We start from the raw sequence: 17,461 nt of genomic DNA, 5'->3' as shown, positions 1-17,461 counted from the left end.
AGCAAAGGCCAAGTGGAGAATTTAAACTTTCATCCTCACCAGGCTATAGAAAGGTATTCCTCCCCTTCTCCCATAGTAGTGTCAGAGCAGTTTAGATAATGAGCCACTTTCTGTGACACCCCCCAATGGAGCAATGGAAAACCTGGACTTCCACTTTTACCTAACAGTAATGAACTGCCCTGTCCACTGGTATTAGAGGAGCCAGCAAGTAGTGAGTCAGGACTTTTATCATTCCCCAAGTCTCCCTCCCAGCCAAAGTGGTATAGTAGAGGTTTTGTGGGAAGCCAGTACTCCCATCCCTCACTAGCAATCAAAAAATACTGAACACTGGGTGCCTGGGTGGCTCAGTCAGTTGAGTGTCCGACTTCAGCTCAGGTCATGATCCTGCGGCTTATGGGTTCAAGCCTCACATCAGGTTCTGTGTTGACAGCTCAGAGCCTGGAGCCTGCTTTGGATTCTGTGCTTCTCTGCCCATCCCCTGCTCATGGTCTGTGTCTCTTTCTCTCTCTAAAAAATAAATAAATATTTTTTAAAAATACTGAACACAAAGAGAAAATAGAATGAAAAACAAACCAAGAACCAGAGTTTCAGGGACCTGTGAAACTATAACAAAAAAATCTAACATTCAGTCGTCAGAATCTCAGAAAAGAAGAAAGAGGACTCTAAAAAGTGGAAGGAAGACAGCTGCTGAACAACTATTTAAAGAAATAATGGCTGAAAATTTGCCAAATTTGGCAAAAAACATAAACATAGACCTACAGATTCAAGAAGCTAAGTGAATTCCAAACACTATATCTCAGAGGAATCCACATCATCATTCAGCACAAGAGAAAGGATACCTTACTGGTATCGAATCAAAACAACTCAAATGACAGAAGATTTCTCATCAGAAACCATGGAGGCCAGAAGGAATTGGCACACATTTCTCAAGTACTGAAAAAAAAGAAATAATTGTTAATATAAAATTCTATCCCTAGAGTGAATATCCTTCAGGAATGAAGGGGAAATCAAGATATTCTCAGATGAAGGAAACAAAGAGGATTTGTCTCCAGCAGATCTACCCTAAAGAAAAATCTCTTTAAAAAACAACAGAGAAAATCAAGGTAAAAAGTTGGTTCATTGAAAAGATCCATAAAGTCAATAAACCTTGCTTTCAGGCAAACAAAGAAAAAAAGAGAATACACACTAGTTACTAATATCAGAAATAAAAGACAGCCATCATTACTTATCCCAAGGACATTAAAAGAATAATAAGGAATAGTTTGAACAGCCCTGCTGAAAATTTGATTACTTAATGAAATGGACTAATACCATGAAAGACACCAGTTATCAGAACTCACAAAAGGATAAATAGATAATTTGAATCAATCGAAATTTATTTTATTTTTTTTTAAATTTTTTTTCAACGTTTATTTATTTTTGGGACAGAGAGACAGAGCATGAACGGGGGAGGGGCAGAGAGAGAGAGGGAGACACAGAATCGGAAACAGGCTCCAGGCTCTGAGCCATCAGCCCAGAGCCTGACGCGGGGCTCGAACTCCCGGACCGTGAGATCGTGACCTGGCTGAAGTCGGACGCTTAACCGACTGCGCCACCCAGGCGCCCCTCGATATTTATTTTAAAAATTGAATTAGTAATGAATAACTTTCCAAAAGAAATTCCTCCCTGATATGGTTTATACAAGTCTACTGGAATTGTACAATATTTAAGAAACAAATTATACCAATTCTGTATACTCTCATCCAGGAAATAAAAGTAGTGGGAACACTTCCTAAACTCATTCTATGAGACCTGCATTCCCCTAACATCAAAACAAGGTAAGGAAATTAGAAGAAAATAAAATTACAGACTAATATTACATGAACATATATGCAAAAAATCCTCAACAAAATTGTGGCAAATTGAATCCAATGATGTATAAAAAGAATTATACACTATAATCCATGGAGATGTATTCCATGTATGCAAGACTGGTTCAGAATTCAAAACTCAATATATGTACGGGCACCTGCATGGCTCAGTGAGTTAAACCTGCGACTCTGGCTCAGGTCATGATCTCACAGTTTGTGAGTTTGAGCCCCTCATTGGGCTCTGTGCTGACAGTGCAGAGCCTGCTTGGGATTCTCTCCCTCTCCTTTTCTCTCTGCCTTCCCACACCCCCTCAAAATAAATAAATAAACTGAAAACAATCAACTTATGTATTCCACCACATCAATAGGCTAAAGATGAAAAATCTTCTGATTGTATCAACAGATGCAGAAAAAGCATCGGATAAAACCTAGTACCAAACCACGAAAAAAACTTCTCCACAGTCTAGAAATATAGGGAAATGTCCTCAACTTGATAAGTAAGACATACAAAGAACTTAGAGCTAACATGATATTTAAAGGTGATAACTGAATACTTTCCCTTAAGATTGGGACCAAGGCAAGGATGTCCCTTCCCGCTAATTCTATTTACCACTGTACTGGAATAAATTAAGGAAAGGAAATAAAAGTTATATAAATTGGGAAGGAAGAAATAAAACGGTCTTTGTTCACAGATGACATAATGTCTGTCTTGAAAATTCCAAAGACTCAAAAAAAAAAAAAAAACTCATGGAACTAGTAAGTGATTATAGTAAGTTTACTTACAGGCTACAAGGTTGATATAGACAAATTGATTGCTTTCCTATATATCAATGAATAACTGACCCCAAAAATACATATGTATCCAACAAAATATGTACAATATCTATGTGAGGAGAATTTCAGAACTCTGAAGGATTAAAAGAAAATCTAAATAAGTGGAGAGATTGTCCTTGTCCATGGATAACAAGACTCTATATTGTTAAGACGTCAGTTCTTCTTGACCTGGTCTATAGATTCCACCCAATGCCAGTTAAAATCCCAGCAATCCCATTTTATTGTGGATATCAATAAACTGATTCTAAAGATTGTAAGAAGAGGCTAAAGACCCAGGATAGCCTACACAATACTGAAGGATAGTGAGAAGATCAATGCTATCCAACTTCAAGATTTACTATAAAAGCTACAGTCATCAAGATAGTGTGGCATAAGAACATGTGGGTGTTCTTATATTCCTCTAATTTTGTGTGTATTTGAAGGCTTTCATAGTGAAAAGGGTTTTTTTGTTTTGTTTTGTTTTGTTTTGTTTTGTTTTGTTTTATGGTACACACTGGTTCCTGAGAGCCTTCCTCATCTTTCCTCTTCTCTGTGTTTTCTCCCTTCCCCTAATAATCACAAACTTAATCCACACTCTAGATTTTGTCGATTTTACTGATTTCCTGTTCTCCAAATCAGTAATTTGCTTTCATCATTTTCTTATTCCTTATGTTTTCCTTTAAAAATACATGGTTTAAACATTGGGGTACATGTGCCCCTGTGAATCAGCATGAACCACAGGAATCTACCCCCAAAACCAAGAGCACACTTTACACACTGTATGTTAGTCAATTTGACAATAAATTATATTTTAAAAAATAAAATAAAAATACATGGTTTAATTTTCTAGTTCTTGTTCAGATTTTTTAGTCCAATGCTTAATTTACTTAGATCCCTTTTTAATTTCTTAAATGTGTAAAACTGTGAGTGCTGTCTGAGCTCAACTTTAGATAATCCCTAAATTTTGTGATATATGATGTATTCATTATCTTTATTTTATAAACTTTCTTTATTTTGAAAAAAAATTTTTTTCAACGTTTATTTATTTTTGGGACAGAGAGAGACAGAGCATGAACGGGGGAGGGGCAGAGAGAGAGGGAGACACAGAATCGGAAACAGGCTCCAGGCTCTGAGCCATCAGCCCAGAGCCTGACGCGGGGCTCGAACTCACGGACCGCGAGATCGTGACCCGGCTGAAGTCGGACGCTTAACCGACTGCGCCACCCAGGCGCCCCAAACTTTCTTTATTTTGAAGTGTTTAAGAGAAATGTATTATTTTCCTGTGGCTAGATTTTTTTCTATTTATGATTATTAATTTCTCATCCTATTGTGTATTCATGGATTATGGTCTGCTTGTGTATTTGTGTGTGTATTTAGAAATTATCTGTGTTCTTTATATGCCATTGGGTTGTGTAAATTTTCTAGGGGGCTTGGGAAGAAGGTATATACTCTCTCATGTTATAGAGTTTGAGACATCTCTATTACCTGAAGTATAATTATGTCATTAAAATTCTCTATGCATTTTTGTGTGTAGTTAATTTGTCTTAAGCCTACAAAGGCAAGTTAAAATCTGCTAATGATGTGTTTATCTCCATTTCTTCTTGTTTTCCTCTCATTAAAAATATATACATTTATGGCAGCTCTATCCCCATTATAAACTGTATACCACATACTTATAAAATGTACCTTTATCTTTTTAAGCATTTGCTTTGGACTTGGTCTTTGTCATATTGGTATTTTGACTTCTGATTTCTTTTTGTTACTATTTGTCTATTATGTTTTGCTTTTTCATACAATCTGAGTGTGGGTGCTTCTTGTGCATTCAAAATATTGCTTTGTTTTACTTTGTTTTGTTTTTAGCAAAGCTGATAATGAATATCTGAACATATCCCATTTACAAAATGTCAAAAATATATTTGGTTTTAATTTTTAATCAAGATTTATGTTTTATTTTGGTTTTAAATGTCTCCTTTGTTTATTGCTGTCTTATACATAGATTTTCTTGCTGCTACTTTGGTTAAGTGTATGTAGTGTATGCTTACCTTCTTATGATTTGGAAGGCTTATATCCTCAATATAATATGTGTCAATTGTTATTGACACAATTTTAAGTTTATATGTTTTATCTAATCACTTATTGATACACCGGCTTTAGACAATATTTACTGATGTCTGCTTTGAAAGATTAGCACACTACACTTTTTCCAACCTCTTTTCTCTTTCTCATTAAAAAAAATTTTTTTAATGTTTATTTATTTTTGAGAGAGAGAAAGAGAGTGAGTGGAGGAAGGGCTGAGAGTGAAGGAGACAGAATCCAAAGCAGGCTCCAGGCCCTGAGCTGTCATCACAGAGCCTAACACAGGGCTCAAATCCATGAACTGTGAGATCATGACCTGAGCTGAAATTGGACACTTAACCAACTGAGCCACCCAGGCGCCCCTCTTTTTCTCATTTTATGACTTGGTCATCTGTCTTGTAGTGTTATTTTTAGCTCTGGTGATTCCCTTTATAACATATAAACAATATACTTAGACTACCATTTGCTGATTTATTCACCTAGATATGATTAGTGATTTATCACTAAGAAAGGTAAGAAAAGGAATACATTAAGTTTCTTTCCCCAATTTTGGTTTGTTTTATTTCTATTTTCACAACTTATAATTTGCCAAAATAACATTTCCCTTCCCTAATTGTGTATCCTGTAACAGTTCAGTCATTGTTATATATTTTGCTATGATTTCTTATTCTTACTTGGGCAGAATATGTTGATGTCATTTATTTTTCAAGAAAGATGCATTATTGTGTATTTCATGATTTGTTTTTAAAACTGTCTGCCTATTATTTGAGAATGTCTACCTTTTGACTTTATAGTTGGATAATTACACAACTCAGCAAAAGGCATGACCTTTTGGAGTCTCATAAGCCTTTTATTAGTTCTTTGTTGATTATTGCTACCTTTTCCAATGACAATGAATGTGTCTATTGATCAGTATTTGAGCAGCTTGATCTGCCCCTCAAACCTCACATTCAGCCTGATTTTTCTCCTTAGATAATACTTCCATTACTTTCCATTACTTTAAGAACTTACCTAAGATAAATTTCAGTGTAATATCATCATTTATGTCTTTTTCCTGGAACATGATATAATATATTTTTACAGACTCAATTCTTACCATTTTCCAGAAATTTTTCTTTTGTTCTGTCTTTGTATATCTCTTCTATTCTGCATCTGGAGTTTCTTACTTCAATGACACAAATTATCTTCGCTTTGGTCTATTATCTGATATCCACTTACTTTAATCTTCTTTTCCATTACATTCATCATGGTCACCTCAAACTTTCTTTCTTTTTTAGTAATTTGGTTATTAGTCAATTCTGTAGTTGCTAAATTTAGTCATTGTTTCCTGTTTGTTTTGCTTCTCAATTTATTCTTTAGGTCTGCAATTTTTCTTTTCATTCATTTACCATCTCTTCTTTAAGGTTCTCTGCTTTTATTAGGTTCATGTTTTCATTATGTTCTTCCATACCACAAAACTTACCTAGGGAGATTTCTTCTGTTTCTTCAATTTTGATTTCTTTTTCTAGATAAGATTTATCATTGGTGGCATATGTTACCATTACCCTACTCAATATCCATTTTTCCATATTTTCTTATTTCTAGATCACCCATTTTATTCAGGGAAGTAATATACTCAGCTAAAAGACAATGTTTCCAAGACTCATACCTATGGGTGGCTGATGATTTTCTTAGTTTCCTACCCACACAGGAACATTTACATTAAATCTTATAATATTTTCCTTGTGCAAATGCAATTTTTGTGTGTTGTTTCACATTTCTTTATGTTTGAGAGTCTTAGTACAATTTTCAAAAAATTTATTATTCACATTTCTTGTATATTCTACAAGCACGTGTGTGTGTGTGTGTGTGTGTGTGTGTTGGAGGGTTTGGGCTAGGAATTTTGTTTTACTGCAAGAAGCCAATTAGATTCAAGAAAACCTCTTTCTTCTTCTCTCTCTCTCTCTCTCTCTCTCTGTCTCTCTCATTCCCTCTTTGCCTCCTTCCCTCTTTCCCTCTTTCTCTCTCAGTTTGGGTTGCACATTTTGAATTGTGTGGCATGAAGCTCTGTCCTTTCCTTTGATTGATTCTGAGGTATTTTCGCTGTTTTGGTCTTATTTGTTATTCTATCATTAGGGGTGGGGAAAGAGAGTTTCAGATGTTTTTATTCTACCATCTTAACTTGGAAGTCTGTACAAGTACTTTAAATAAATTTTAATCAAAGTAATACAAACAAATGGTCACAAATCAAATCATGCAAAAATATTGTGATAAGAAACAACTGAGCTCAGCTACACTGTGGTTTAATCCAAACCTTACTCCCCAGAGGCATTTTTTTCTTTTTCTTTGTAAATGGAGGAAACATTTACATACTGTGAAATGCACACATCTTCAGTGTAAAATTTGATGAGTTTTGACAACTTCACATTCCCCTGTAAGCCGCCCCCCCATTAAAATATAGAACACTTCCTATCCTAGCAAGAACCCCCTTATGCAACTTCCCGCTTAATGCCACACTATTCCCCCATACCAAATGCAATCACTGTGTGGTTTTCTTTCATTACAGATTAGTTTACCTTTTGCAGACCGTCACATAAATTGAATCATACAGTAGCTACTCTTATATCTGGCTTCTTTCATTCAGCATAAAGTGTTTGAAGTATTTTCATGTTGTAGCATGTTTCAATGTTTTGTTCCTTTTTATTACTGAAAAATACTCCATTGTCTGTTTATATTACAATTCGTTTATCCATTTTGGGGACAATGGACATTTAAGTTGTTTCCAGTTTGGAGCTATTATGAAGAAAACTACTATGGACATTATTGTCCACATCTTTTTTTTTTTTTTTTTTTTTTAATGTTTCTTCATTCTTGAGAGACACAGAGAGACAGAGTGTGAATGGGAGAAGGGCAGAGAGAGAGGGAGACACAGAATCCAAAGCAGGATCCAGGCTCCGACCTGTCAGCACAGAGCCTGATGTGGGGCTCGAACTCACGAACCACAAGATCATGACCTGAGCCGAAGTTGGACGTTCAACTGACTGAGCCACCCAGGCGCCCCTGTACACCCCTTTTTTTATGTACATGTTTTCATTTCTCTTGAGTAAAGAAATAAAAGGGGAATTTCTGGGTCTTAGAGTAGGTATACTTATAACTTTACTAGAAACTGTTAGAACGATTTCCAAGCTGGTTACCCCATTTTACACTAGCTCCAGCAAAATATGCAAGTTTCCATTGCTCCACACCCTCAACAACATTTGGTGTTGTCTATATTCATCTTTGCCGTTTTAGTGATTTGTGATACATACAATTGTGATTTTAATTTGCGTTGTCCAGATGACTAATCATTGATGTTAAGCCTTTTTAATGTGCTTATTGGCCATTTTTATATCTTCCTTCATGAAATGCTTGTTCAAGTGTTTTACTGATTTTTATTGGGCTATTTTTCTTTTTATCACTGGGTTGTAGGAATTGTTTCTGTATTCTGAAAAGAAGTGCTTTATCAGATAAAGATATTGCAAATATTTTCTCCCAGCCTGAGGTGAGCCTATGTTCTCTTTTGATGAAGTATAAGCTTGTCTTTTACTTTTTATTTTGTGAAGAATGATTACTAGCTAATAAATCATTACCTAATCCAGGCTAATGAAGGTATTTTCATATGCTTTCTTTGTCAGTTTTGTGCAAAATGTAAGGAATGAGTCTAGGTTACTTTTTCTTTTCATATAGTCAGTTCTAGCACTGTTTGTTGAAAACATTTCCCTTTTCTCACTGAATGGTTTGACACCTTTGTCAAAAATCACTACCACACTGTCTTGATTACTGTGGCTTCACAATAAGTCCTGAAAACAATTAGAGTTCTGTAATTTCGTCCACTTTCAAAATTGTTTTGACTACTCTAGATCTATTGCATTTCATTTAAATTTTAAAATCAGTTGGTCAAATTCTACATGAAAGTCTGCTTGGATTTTTATTGGTATTGCATTGAATTTGAATTTGTTTAAGAGAAAGGAATCTCATCAATGTTGAGTCTTTGTTGAGTCTAACAATTCATGGGCATGGAATATCTATTTATTTAGGTCTCCATTAATTTCTCTTAGTGATAATTTTCCATGTAGAGGTCTTGAACATATTTTGTTAAATTTACCCTATGTATTTAATGATTTTGGTATTACTGAAAATAGTATTGTTAATTTTGTTTTCCAATTATTTGTTGCTTAATGTGATGTTCAGTTTTATGTGTCAATTTGGCTAGGCTATAGTACCCACTTATTCAATAAACACTAATCCAGGTGTTGCTGTGAACATATTTTGTATACTTTATCAACATCTATAATCAATTTCCTTTAAGTAAAGATTATAGTAATCTTGATAATCAGTGTGGCCTGATCTAATTAATAAAATGAAGAACAATTTTATTGTTCATTTGAAAGGCCTGAAGTGGAGAAGTGAGGTTTCCCTGAAGAAGAAGAAATTCCAGCTGCTGAATGCCTTTTAATCTTCTGTTTGAGTTTCCAACCTACCCTTTTTGAGAGCTTGTCCTTATGGGTTTTGGATTTAACTAACCAGCCCCTACAACTGCATAAGCCAATTCCTTGTAATAAGTCTCATATATATCCCATTGGTTCTTTTTCTCTGGTGGAACCTTGACTCTGACTTCGTATATGGCAAGAGAGATGATTTTTAAATATTGACTCACATATTTACCATTTCTTCATTCCTTAGGTGGTAGTGGTCTCGCCCTAATAGGACACAAGCTTTTGGTAAAGGAATTGCTTTCTGGGATTTGTCAGGGGACATAGTTGGGGGGGGGGCGGGTAGGACACACTTAAATACATTTTAGCATGCCTACATCTTGAAGTCTGAATTCTTTCCTCTACACTATACCAAGGAATTTCTGGCATCTCAACTTTGTTTAGTGAGGACCACGTTGGGAGTCTATAGCTTTGTTTATAAGCACAGCAAGCAATTAGAACCATATTCATCTTCTCAAAGACTGAATTCAATTTCTGTGGAACACATATCCTTATCAAGACATGACTAGGTAGTAAATTTAATTGACATTGTATATCAGCAATCTTCATGGTCAGATTAGAAGTTTGGTCCTTGACTTTGATAAGTCTTTGGTTCTGAGAGATAAGAGGTTATTTTAGCAAAATTATAGAAATTTCTCAGGTTTCACTTCTACTTTTGACTGAAACTTAGAGTTTTGATCTAGGTATTCTCTCCTTTAATACATCTGAGGCCTTTAGAAGTAGCCACACCATTTAGTAATCTTTGAATTCCTCATGCCTTTCATACTATTACTTTGCAGTGGCAATGAATGTCACCAAAGGCTTGCACTCAAATATTGTCAATAACAAATAAACAATATGATGATTAGCTATTTGTCTTCAGCTCCAGCTGGGCCAAACTTCCCTACCAATTCTAGAAATCTGATGTAATTATAGAATAAGCTAGGATTTTTAACTGCAAGTTGAAGAAACTGTCTTAAGCAGGAAGTGAATCTATTATAAGGAATTTGAATAGCTCACAAATGTGATAATAATTATAGAATGAGGCTCAAGATACATGCAACTCAAGGAGGAAGTATAACCACTGTATTTTAGCAGGAATAGGCCTTCTGTCACTACTAGATATTATTTCAGCTATCCTTAATAATTTATCTCTGCCCCTTCATCTTTACTTCGTTCACTTCTGATTCAGAGTCCTGGATGTGAGTGTCCAGTGGCTGAGTTTAAGCACCAGCCTGCATAGCCTCTATGGGAGGACTCACCCATCTGTCTTCCATAGTTGAAGGCAGAGAACTGTATCCCAGAAATACTGTGCACAAAAGGAAATACTCTCTAAAAAAGAAACATGTTGGATAATATACAGCCAGAGGAAAACAATCACACACACATATTTAAATAACAACTTTTTTTTACAATATCCTGATATTCCAAATATGTATTTAATCCTGACCTGTAATTTGTGGGGGTTTTTTTTGCCCCACATCTACTTTATTTGTTGTCTTATCCCATTTAATTTTTTTATTACCCCGTTTTCTATCAGTATGATGATGAGAATTAATGCCAGTCTGATGCTCATGCCTTTGCAAATGAATTAGATTTCTGTTTTCCTCTCTTTCTATAAAATGTGATAATTTTTATTCTTCCTTAAGGTTCATAAATGCCAGAAGAGGGGTCTTTTTTCATTCAAAATGCTGAGTATTTCGGGGAATTTTTTATCTCAGAAATAATGGCTTTGTTTAGTTCTTTGGTTATTTACTTACCTCCATCTTTTCCATTCTCCTTTTTTGAAACACCGAGTAGTCAAATAGCTTACCTTTTAGATCTTCTTTACCTAAATTTATTGAAACCTTTCCTCCATGGATAAGCCTCTCTTCCTGTTCTTTTCACTGTCATGAGTTTATTCCTTTTTTGTTGTTGTTGTTGCTGTTTTGTTTTGTTTTTAGGTCAAGTCAAGGGAGAGATGAGAGCAAATTCTTATTCTTGGTCTTCCTGCAAATAAGTTGTATCTGAATTAATAATAATCTCTTTACTTGTTCAGCATTTGTTGGAAACATTTTACCTGCTTGACTAGTATCTTTTATTTTTGTAATTATGTTTTCTTTTTTATTTACAAAAGTTTTTAAATCTGTCAATGTAAAATTTTTTTCTACCATACCATTTATTCAAAACTTAGAAACCACTTCTTTAAAAAGAAATTAGATATTTGTTTGATTTTTTTTTTTTTTGTATTTCCTGATACTTGGTGAGCAAAGTGCCCAGCACTTATCCCCTTTTTACTGATGTGTGGTATTTTATAATATATTCTTCTATGTATTAGAGTCTAATTCCTTTCTATGTATCCTAGTCCATTACTCTAATTTTTTTTAATGTTTTATTTATTTTTGAGAGAGAGAGAGAACGTGAGCAGGGGAGGGGCAGAGAGAGAGAGGCGGACAGAAGATCTGAAACAGGCTCTGCATGACAGCAGAGTCCAATGCGGGACTCAAAGTCATGAACCATGAGATCATGACCTGAGCTGAAGTCAGACACTTAAATGACTGAGCCACCCAGGTGTCCCCTCTGTCTACTTCCATAACAAGATTACACTGTTTTAACCCTTTTAGCTTTCTCAGAAACCTGAGGGAGCTCTCATTGATACCACTGCCTTTGCAAACCTCATTAGTAGAAGGCTCTCCCCCCCCCCCCCCCACACACACACCTCATGAACCTTAGGGGCAGTATGTAAGTAAATGTCCTCCTTGCTCCTCATTGCTGCTACCAAATCATTTTTCCTTCAGTCTGCAATTCCTCATCATTCCCTGTCATTTATTCAAGTCTTGAACTCCCAGATCTACCCCTTCCTCTCCTGTTCCACAGTCAAAATTTTCATAGAACAACATCCATGTCAATAACATGTTCAACACTCTGGCCTCCCAGGTTCTGAACTTCCTTATTTCCAATCATCATTCCATCCTACCTCAGCTACTTACTTGCAGGGTCACACAGTAAACCTTACGAACAGTAACTACATCATCCTTAAAATAATTCATTCTTCCTAAGTACTCTCTGATCATCACTTGGTAGCCCAGGCCACTTACTACAATACACCACTGCAAACATGTTTGCAACATCACTTGAAATTACCACTAGCCACCCTTTATACTTTTCTCTATCATGCTCTCCTGGTTCACTTCTTTCCCCAGCCAACTTACATTGCATGGAACTCCCATGAAAATACTCCTTTGTTTATCCCACTCACCTAGCAAACAATTAATCTCGATTAAACCCTGCATCTTGCATCTGCTTCCAAAGAATGGAACATTGCTTTGAAATAATGCAGTCCAGCAGAACTATCTGCAATGATAAATATGTTCTGTATCCGGGTAAATTCATGTCCCTGCTTTCAACACAAATATTTAACACCTTTTCCATTCTTTTAAACCTTCTGCACCTCATCACATTTCTCCTTGTATTATAGGATAATATCTCTTCTGCTTCATTGAGATGATAAGAGAAATAAGACAGGAACCCCTTCATTTTTACTACCAAATCTACTCACCTGACTGCATCTGAACTTCTCTGCCTCACTTCCTGCTATATTGGAAGAAGTGTCCATTTTATTTTTTTATTTTTTTTAACATTTATTTATTTTTGAGAGCGGGAAAGAGAGTAGCGGGGGAGGGGCAGGGGGCAGAGAGAGGGAGACACAGACTCCAAAGCAGGCTCCAGGCTCTGAGCTGTCAGCACAGAGCCCAACATGGAGCTTAAACCCATGAACCGTGAGATCATGACCTGAGCCGAAGCTGGGTGCTTAGCCCACTGAGCCACCCAGGCACCCCAAGAAGTGTCCGTTTCTAACCAGAGGCCAACTCCCCCACTTAATGGTCTGGAACTTGTCTCTTCCAGTCTCATGAAAAATTACATTCTTCTGGCTCTACCTTCTGTTCAGCCTCAGTACACCAGCATTAGCTATCCTTCATCTTAAAAAGAAAAAAATTCTCCTTTGTCTCTTGTCTCATTCCAAATACTGTGATAGTCCTTTTGCATTCCTCACTGTTGTCCTTACTTCCTCATCCTTATTTATTTATTTATTTATTTGCTTGCTTATTTATGTAGCACCTGATAGCCAATTCATTAAAATACAGTAAAACCTTGGTTTGCAAGCATAATTGGTTCCCGAAATATGTTTGCAATCCAAAGCACTTGACTATCAAAGCAAATCTCCCCATAAGAAATAATGGAAACTCAGATGATTCATTCTACAACCCAAAAATATTCATATAAAATTGATTACAATTCAATATACAATTATACGGTTGTATATTGTATATAAATATACAATTAATATGATATAAAATAATAAAGAGAATACAAAATGTAGAGAAAAATGACTTAACCTGAACTTACCTTTGAAACCCTTTGTGGCTGGTATGAGGGAGACAGGAGAGAGGAGGGTTCTTGTGTAGGATGACTTTTACTATCAGTAACAGAATCACTGCTATCTGTTGGCCCAACGAGATCTCTTTCTTTTCATACAACTATAACAAGGAACCTATCCTGTGATGTGGAATGAAGCAAAGCATTTCTAAGCTTACTTTTGTATGTTGTTTGGTCCATAGGTGCTTTGAAGAGACAAAAAATACACTAGTGTCAGTTGTGGGCACCTTCTAACATTCTGAAAAATCACTGATTTCTGCCAAACACTGTGGCCTGAGACCAAGAATCTGAGCATGGGAGATGATCACCCGCAATTCCACAGGGAGAAAGAGAAAGAGAGAAAGAGAGAGAGAGAACCATTGGCTCTGTTGTATTCATGTGATATCCAGCATTGGGTACTACTTTTATTGTAAGACATGGCTCGTTTATCAAGTTAAAATTTATTAGAAATATTTGCTCCTCTTGCAGAACACACATAGAACAAGTTACTTTCCTTGCAATTCTGGGGCGCCTGGGTGGTTTAGTCGGTTAAGCATCTGACTTTGGCTCAGGTCATGATCTTGCAGTTCCTGAATTTGAGCCCAGCATGGGGCTCTGTGCTGAGAGCTCAGAGCCTGGAGCCTGCTTTGGAGTCTGTGTCTCCCTCTCTATCTGCCCCCTGAACCACCCCCCCCCCCACTCTCTGTCTCTCTCTCTCTCTCAAAAATAAATAAACATTAAAAAAACAGTTTTTTTTTAAAGTTACTTACAGTCCAAGGTTTTACTTCAGTTGATTAAACCATTTGCAATTATGACCTCAACCTCTACTCCTGACTTGATATTGGTGGAGGTAATCAGCTTCCTCTCTGAAGGACTGTTCAAGTCAATGAGTCATGAGCATTCTGATCTGGTAAAGAATTTCAACTCTTCGAAACTTCATCACAAAGAATGTTTCCCATACGGATTCTCAGTCTGGGTAGGTGTCCCAACCGGTCTCTTAACTTTGAGGTTCTTTTACTTTGTGCCTCTAAACATGTCCAGCACACTCCCTCTCTGGAGATTTCACATGGCCGCTGACTAGGGCAATTTTAATTTGGTTCCATGCATGTCTTTCCAGTGTCCTTAGAAGTCACAGCTACAGTATTGTTTTGTGACCCACTTATGTCTCAGTGAGAGGGAACGCTGGGGAGTCAGAAGGAGCAAGTGGGTCTGGAGCTCTACTGAAGCTGCAGCCACATTGGTGGCACCCTATTTATTCTTAAACCCAGGCCAACTAAAGTTTCTTCGACTACCATACAGAAGCTAGTCATTTTCAGGGCTGCCAAATGAATGCTAAATTGCCAAATCCAGTAGATGTGATTCTGTGTTCATTGACTCATACTCCTTTAATCATTTCATTTTACTAACCCCTATCTTTAAGAATAATTGATATGGGGCACCTGGGTGGCTCAGTGGGTTAAGCGTCTGTTGATTTCAGCTCAGGTCATGATCTCACGGTTTATGAGCCCAAGCCCCATGTCAGGTTCTGTGCTGTGGAGCCTGCTTGCGATTCTCTGTCTCCCTCTCTCTCTGCCCCTCCCCTGCACTCTCTCTTTCAAAAATAAATAAATAAAAATTTAAAAAATAAATTTAAAAAATTGTTCATCCCCTCTTTTTGGAAAAATGTTCCTTACTTTGCTCCTATAACACTGCCTTTTCCCTTTCTTCCCACCTCACCAGTTACTAATTTCAGTCTCTTGCTGGCTATTCCTCTCGTACGAGGTCTCAGCAGACCTAGCAGTTGAGGTTCTCTGACTACATTCCCTCCCTAGGTGATATTTTCATATACTAAGGATATGTTTAATCTCCCAACATTAATTCTAGTTTTCCTTAATCTTCTTTTTTTTCCCCAAGTGTTTTTGCTACCTTATAATGAATTAGGTTGTGACTGACAAAAATTCCAACCCAAAAGCGCCTTACAAAATAAGAGAACATAGAAGTAGGGCTGTGTGCTGGTCATAGTTCTTAACTGTAGACAAGAATTCACTGTGCCTGTTTTATCAATAAGATGTTTATTAAAGTATGTGAGAAACCATACACAATCATTGGAAGCTCTGGAGGGATAGAGAGGCTGACCTTCCTGAAAAAAACTCCCAGAATCATTCTCCAGAGTTTGTTTGTTTGTTTGTTTGTTTTTTTCTGCTGTTACCATCACCACCAGAACCATGCTTCCTCTGCCATGTTCTGCTGTCCTGACTACCTTAGGCCCAGACCACGCTACGTCTGTGGCCACCCATTGAAGAGGCCTCCACTCTGTGCACTTCCTCCTGCAGTTCTATTGCAATTGAGTCCTGCTTTGGGTAAGCTTGGTTGCTAAAGTGAAGTCATGTTTCTTGATCCTGAGGCAAAGGGAACTGAGAAAGGTGGTTTGTTATTGTATTGGCAAGACAAGATTCACAATGTAGGAAACAATTGAAATCTAGAGGAATTCAGAATATATTGGGCACTCACACATGACAAATGCCCATTATAGAGGGGCTTAATGTCATTGTCTACAAAGCGTTTTCATTTCTCTACTCTTCCTAGTTTTGGTCACTTTTTTCCCCCTCCTATATGGCTTCACTGGAAGGATTGTGGTGTTCTAATTAGTGAGTCAACAACTTTTTGAAAGTCAACTTGGTGTCATGCACTCTTCTAGAGGATGGACTCTGCCCAACAGGGAGTTAAGAGAGAGTATCTCAAGTAACTTCCAAGCAAGAGCAAGGACTGTTTTCCTAGGAAGCTTCTAGTAAAATATGTGTCCTTCTGAACTCCATACAGGACCTTTCCTGAAACAATCTCTCTAGCAAGCAAGTGGGAATAGCTGATTGCTCTGAGCCAGTCATGGGCCACTGCTGACCTGGATGAGGTGACTTCTCTTGTAGCATATAGGCCGTTTGTGGAAGGAGTAAAATCAAGAAAACAATAAGGAGGAAAGGAATGCTGGGTGATGTCAAAGAGTAAATATCCACAGCACTCACTCCATCTACTGTTCATTCTAGATTAACTGGAGAACTGCATTGACTTCTACAAAAATTGCTTTAATCCAGTAAATTATTTTGGAACAGTTAGCATCATTATAAAATTTATTCTTCCCATGTAGAAATGAGGGCTATGTTTCCACTTAAGATGTTATTCTTTATTGCTTGTACAAGATTTATAGTATCTTTCATGTATATTTCCTAGCAAGATTTTGCCAGGTAGTTTTGATTTTGTTATTTTGAAAACAATTGTAAAATATTTTCTTTTTGGTGTGTATGAATATTATCAATTTGTGGTCATTAAATTAAGTGATTCTTAATTATTTATAAATAATTTTATATACTATTTATTTATTAAAAAATACTGACATTGTGGAACAAATTTTACTTTTAGTTTTAGTTGATATTGCTAAAAAACTTACTCTGTGGTTTCATTTCTAAAAATAAGCTTAAATTTTTCTTTCATGTATTATTAAGATGGTACTAATTGCTTGAACAATATATAGCAGGTACCAGAGTTTTGCTATTTATTTAATTATGCTGATGCACAATTAACAGTTTAATAAGGTACCTCTATTATTTCATCATTAAATAAAATTATTTAATTATCTGATACTCTTTATTATGTTAAAATTGTATTTCTATTTTTAAGAAGTATTTAAAAAATAAACTGTGATTGTTGAACTAAAAGACATATCTATTTGATAAATATTATATGAAGAGACTTCCTTAAGTAATAGAACAATCCTTCCAACCAGAATTTAAATCATTGCATTCAATGTAAATATACTCATTGTTATATTACTCTCTACATAGCTACCTGTTGGTGGCACGTGGG

Source organism: Puma concolor, chromosome A1, assembly GCF_028749965.1.
Source record: "Puma concolor isolate L17-30 chromosome A1, mPumCon1.1.hap2, whole genome shotgun sequence".
Taxonomy (NCBI): Eukaryota; Metazoa; Chordata; class Mammalia; order Carnivora; family Felidae; genus Puma; species Puma concolor.
Note: the sequence above shows the minus strand (reverse complement) of the source record.